Source organism: Lepisosteus platostomus, chromosome 7 (assembly GCF_059453375.1).
Source record: "Lepisosteus platostomus isolate fLepPlt1 chromosome 7, fLepPlt1.hap1, whole genome shotgun sequence".
In the NCBI taxonomy this organism is placed as follows: Eukaryota; Metazoa; Chordata; class Actinopteri; order Semionotiformes; family Lepisosteidae; genus Lepisosteus; species Lepisosteus platostomus.
This window is the reverse complement of record NC_142617.1, coordinates 16,418,919-16,424,918: the sequence shown is the minus strand read 5'-3', so window position 1 is coordinate 16,424,918 and position 6,000 is coordinate 16,418,919. Positions and strand designations below refer to the sequence as shown.

At 37.8% G+C, this 6,000-nt stretch overlaps 1 protein-coding gene across 2 annotated transcripts in view; it reads left to right on the top strand.

Moving 5' to 3' along the window:
• Positions 1-213: 213 nt before the first annotated feature.
• The window catches only part of LOC148658389 (protocadherin-16-like), a 157,452-nt gene continuing 151,665 nt past the window's right edge, over positions 214-6,000 (top strand). Inside the window, exons 1-2 of one of the 2 annotated variants that reach the window (XM_088639508.1) lie at positions 214-674; positions 4,948-5,043. The gene's annotated coding sequence lies outside the window, so the exon portion shown is untranslated. The remainder of the gene's footprint in view (positions 675-4,947; positions 5,044-6,000) is intronic. The other variant, XM_088639509.1, reaches the window with a different exon arrangement.

The following is a 6,000-nucleotide window of genomic DNA, read 5'->3' as shown; positions in this document are numbered from 1 at the left end:
ATTAAAATAACTTTGACATCACAAAAGAACAATTCTTTGTTTCAACACAATTTCCATTTCGCAGAGCTTGGTGGCACCAAAGTCTGCAGTAATAGCCCCAAAAATATATATTTTTTCACTTGGCTCCCCCTAGTAGCTGCACGGTTAAGTAGCCTGGTTTCAGCTCTCCACGTGTTGAATAAATTATCCAAATAGCGGCGAGAGGACGGCCTTGTAGTAGAATCGGATTTCACTTGTCGAGGTGCAGTCTGTATGTTCTGGGGCGAACCTAACAGTGGAAACCGTGTCTAATACCGAGGACCGAGAGTACCATATCCCGCAACAGTGAAACCAAGTGGAGAGAGAGGCGCGCCGTCACACAGGGAAGGGGGAAAAGATCCAGGCATTTGAACTGGAAATTCACGTCCACCTGACAACGGAATCGAATGGGAAAAGGAGAAAACTCAATTCTGTGGGAAGTCAACGAGAGCAAAACGGATTTTCCCAGAAAGGATATTTAATTGTTTTTTTTCTGTGAAATTGATAAATATGTAGACTGAGTAAGCATTTCTTTATTGTTCCATTTCACGTTTGCTCTGCGACAGAAGGCAATTGGTAAAGAGATCTGCATACAAATTGGATTTTGGGAATAACGGACGCAGACACAGCCAAACATAGAAAAAGAGCAGATGATTGTAAGTGACCGTTCCGTTTTTTTTCCTTTTTATCTTCTTTGACTGTGGGTTTTTGCCGAATGCTGCTGTAAATTCAGAGGTGTATGGCTATGGGTTTAGTCTTAAAGGGTATTTGTGTTATTCACCATCACCAGGTACAAATATAATGCTTAGAGTAATGCTTGTCGTGGATGGTGCTTGACTGTGAAGGAAGGTATTGCTCGAGATGCTCTATCAATTCATACAAAACCAATGAATTCTGATGTGCAAAGGGAAATAATCTTTGATTTGCAATCTCAGCAAAAGGCAAAATAATAAAAATGGTAAAGGAAATTTAGACGACAAATTACTAACCGAATTATTTGTATTATTATTAATAATTATTATAATAATAATAGCCATCTCCTTAAGTATATTTTAGGAGTTGCACGAGCACGTTAATTCCCACAACATTCATTTGGTGACGGAGAAGGTATTGTATTAAAAAAAAAACTTTGGCATTATTAAAAAGAGAACAAATACGCTTTTATGAAGATCTTACACGGACATTGTCAGTATTCTTGCCGTTACTGTATGTTTTCACAACAGCCCGATGCATTCAGAAGCTCTTGAATTATTTGTATTTGCTTGTTGGAAATAGCTGTTTATCAACTCTCGAATTTTATACTGAAGTTTCTTTAACCTGTCTACAGTAGCAATTTAGGGTGCAGTGGAATAGCAGTACGACTTTTTTTGTATTAATGGTACCTCTTAAACGTTTGTAGTTTAGAAAAGTAAAGGGATACCACAACTCTTTGGAGATAATTATACTGTACCACAAGTAAATACTCCACATCGCACACTAATGGATATTACACACTCAGTCATATGTGTTTATTGTTTAGTATTTAAGAAGTGTGTGCGTTTATGCTCAGGGGTTTGAAGGTTGCATATTCGTGAAATACCACCCTAAAGATCTGTAAAGAGTTTGCTGTCCATTAATTACAAGGTGGTTGACGAGTTGTGTGCAAGTTTAGACTAATTGCAAGGTATCGTGTTTGTGCCTTTGTTTTATTTAGTAAACAACACATTTATATTTAGAAAACATTAAGCTACTATTTTTTTTTCCAAGTAAAACTTCCAAAGAAGCATCGTCTTGATACATTATTTAGGGCCGCGCAAGGTAACATTTAGGCAGTGGAGCGGGCTGGCAGATCCAGTTTCTCTTGGTGTGGTGAGGCACGCACTCCATTGAAAAAGCGGCTCTTGTTCTAATGCGAACCATATGCCGACGTTCTTGCTGGATTAAGGTGTTTCAGTGGGGACAGCAGTTGTGTGACTTGCAAATTGTGCAAAAAATAAAAATAAGCTCGCCTGTCAGTTAGGTTCGGTGGGACTTTTTAACACAAATACACGCTCAAAAAACACAAGAAAAGGTTGAATCGGCGATTTTGACATGCATTTGTAAAACGCTAAGGACGTTTTTTCAAAGCATTTCTTGGGCCGTTTGAGTTGTTAAACGTTACCAGAAGACTTGTGTGCAGAGATCTCAAGAGTCGGAGAACTATACCACCAACAAATTCCCACTTTTAAATTCAATTGGAGTGTACAGTATGTACTGTACTGTATTCTAGCGGAGTTGTCTGATGAGGCATAGTGAGCTACTGTAGCTGTTCTGTACAGCCGGTATTTGAAGGCAGCGTGGTCTGAGGGATAGGGCAATATCGTGGCCCAATGATGGCAGACAAAAGACTGGAGAAAAGCGTTGCTTTGGTGCAGCAACGTCAATGCGAGTGTTCCATGGTTTGCTAATGAAAGACTTAATCTTTTGCACGCCCCAGTATGCCCCTGTTGATGTGTTACTATGATCTGTGTAGCCCTTTTTATCGTTTGTAGTTTGTGAAGGACACCACTGACAGTCCATTGCTCTTGTTCCAGTGATGTTGTGTGATGACTTTTTATTTACGCTATGTGCACTCATTTTGTTTTTTTTTCATATTAATTGGGAGATTTAATTCCAGCTATTGATTCACTTTTTTTTAAAGAGGATGCTTTTCATTTACATTAATATTTGTGGTATAATAATGTTTTTTTTAAATGATTTGAAGACGTTCATGTGGTTAGAAAGTGAGTGACTTTCTGTACCATAGCTGATGTGGCCAAGACAATAACTGTTTTTTTGTCATCCTTCATCATCATATACAGTTGAGCTCCTGCATTGGGAATGTAGAAATATGCTGACAAGCCATAATTACCATGAATGTATGTTTTACTTGTATTATTAAATTAAGATGCACTGATATTTCTTGTAAGTAATACAGTAAATGTTACTGCTGCTGTGGGGTCAGGCAGATGCAATAAACTAAATTTTAGAAATGTGGATTTAAAAAAATCCTTTACTGTCCGCACATGTACATCATTAGAGTACAGTACATGCATGAACATTCTTGGCATGCACCTGAGATCACAGAACTTGCTGAACTAGGTTTACAATTGTGGTTTTGGGGATTGGAAAGGCAGTCGCAGGAAGCTCAAAGTGATAACAGAGGAGTATAAAAGGCCACGGGATCTGTTGCACTTGAGGCTGGCAAAATCTTAAGCTGCCACACTCCAGCTGTTACAAGACTTTGGTCTTTCCAGTGGACAATTGCGGCATGAGAGACCACCCTCATTTTGATTCAGCCTAGAGTCTGCAAATCTGCTCTTGGAAAAGCATTAAGCACTTGAAGAAAACCAACCCACGAGAAATTGAGAGCTCTGCAGTGAGTCTCTGAATGAATTAAAGCAAGATGATTTCCATGCCCTTAGTTTGGCACATATATGTGTTCAGAAATAGGCACTGGGAGAAGATCTAAAAAATGCACCTAGATTTAAATGTGCCTGATCAACGATCATCTCATTTCATCTGAAGCAAGCACTTTCTAAGGTAGCCCATCTTCCTATCATTGGCTGTCTGACAAGTTCGATATCACTTTATTCACATTTTGTATGTGATTGTCATTGTTTGTGTACTTTCTGTTCTGTATTTCTTACTATTTAAGCAAAAGAAACTGTTACTTAGCTTTGTTGCATATGGGAGGGGGATATGTGACATTGTCCTGGAAGGCAGATGAGAGTGGCACAATGTAAAAATGTGCTTCCCATACTCATTTCCTGGCGGTCAGCCTCCTAAAGTCTGTTTAGAAGCAATTTTTGACAGCACAGTTATTTTGCATGGTTAGCAAAAGTTGAAGCAGAAACGTCAGAAAATGACTCATAGTCCATATACCACAGTGTGTAATAGGGAGGAAAAACTAAATAACTGGGAAATCCAGAAGGTAAGAAAAACAAACTGATTCTGAGCTTGTTAAAAGTGTCAACCTTTCTTTTTCAAATTAAACAAGGAGTGGAAATGTTTTGATTAAAATTCAACTCTTTCTTAACCTTGAATGCCCTGGGTAATTTAAGTGCTAATTTTTATTGGCCTTGATTTCAAACATTAAAAAAAGCCCCAACTCTGGTCATTAATTTTGCTCATTGTGTATCAATTATTTGTTTTCTTTGGATGATACTCCAAAGCTCAGAACATATTATTGCTGCTGAGCATTCCTTTTAAATTCGTTTTTATTCGTGCACTATTGTTAGAGCTCTTTCACGCGGCACATTTACATGAGAGCTGACGTTCTGGTATTATTCAAAGTGTTCAGTGTTTCGCAGCTGTAAAAGCCTAATTCAAAACCATTTTAGTGGTACTATGGCTATTAATTTTCCTTGTAAAATTGCAGCTTTACTCAATAAATGGGAAGGTTTTGTTCAATGTGATTGAAGCATATTGCTCTCCCTTTTCCTGTTCTCACTTGGAACTGCTTTAGTTCGTATGAAACTGGTTGTCATGGTACTGCAGTGAAACAACCCAGCCTTCCTCCTCTGGCAGCTTTTGTTTCCTTTCTATTGAAGCAGGAAGATGATGTGATACCGCCACTGTTCGGTTTTCCTTTCAAATGACAGGGAACATGCCAAAAGTCTTTTTGCTGTGATTGATATTTAGCTAAGAATTTTGATTTTCCCTGATTGAGAATATTATGGCTAAGGCTTGTAAGGACAATTACACTTTTGCCATGGAGCATATCAAAGAACCAGCATCAAACGATGTTGTGTTACTCAGTGTTAGAAAACACTAAACTAAAGAAATACTAAAGAGGTTATATTGTAAAGAAACCAGGAGGAGTTCTGGCCCGAAGAACCACTGTTGCTGTGGAGTGGACTTTACCTTTTTTTTTTTGGTATGTGTTAAAAAATAAGAATGATGACAGCAGATTGCTTGCATGTTTTTCAGCATCCATTGTGGTCGACCTTCAAAAGGCAATACGTGCAAGAACAAAGCATTCTACAATGATGTGATTTGGCCATTTCAGAATACGCAACTTGAACTGTAAGTAGCTGCAAAAGCAATGGTTTTTACCTTGTTAGGCTATTATGATCAATTCGAATGTAAGCTAGACTTTGGAAATCAAAGGTTAATGATTAGGGACCAAATTTGAGTGTGTATACTTAAAACCTCATGCACACAGCAGTATACTTAAAACCTAGTGGTCTGTTACTCTTTTTTTCATAGTATTACATTTTTTTAGAAAAGATTGAACACAGATGTTAGTTAAATGGATGGATTATTGAAAAATAAAAATAGAATGACAATACATGTCTGCTTGAACCTTTTTTTTACCCATCTCTACTTCTTCTTTCACTGCTGTGGGGAATGGTGTTTTGAGAGATATGATTGCAGATCTTTCTTTACCATCCATTGGCAACATCTGCACATCACTGAGGGATTCTGGGTGTTTTTAGCCTCAAACAGATAAAAAGAGCAACAATAATAACAAAGAAGAAACCAGGTAACTCAGAAGCTACATGGACTTACTGTATTTATCTGCCTTCAGACCACAATTTAGTTTCAGCTTTACTCATGTTATAAGCATTGGACAGTATTAAACTGCTTTTACTTAGCAATAACAAATAATGCTCAGCACAGTACTGTGATCTTCTCTGTTTTATACAATTTAAGCCCAGCTCAACAGGCAGTATATGCAGTGAACTGTACCATGTTCTCTAATAGAAGGGTCAGTGATTATCTGACTGTTTCTCCACGTTTTGGCAGTTAGATGAAAAGTGCCCACCCACTCTTGTCAACTTTCTCAGGCATTTCAGTTGGAATTTTCATTGTACATCTTTACGCTTTCAATTTGTGTCTCAATCTCTTCCTTGTATGTTGGTAGAACAGGTCTTTTTTTAATTTGAGCCATGTTTATGCAGTGCAAAATGAAAATTGCATCTTTACTCTTTAAAACTGTAGTTAAGTGACTAGTTTGTTTGGAATCTTAATCTCCTACTA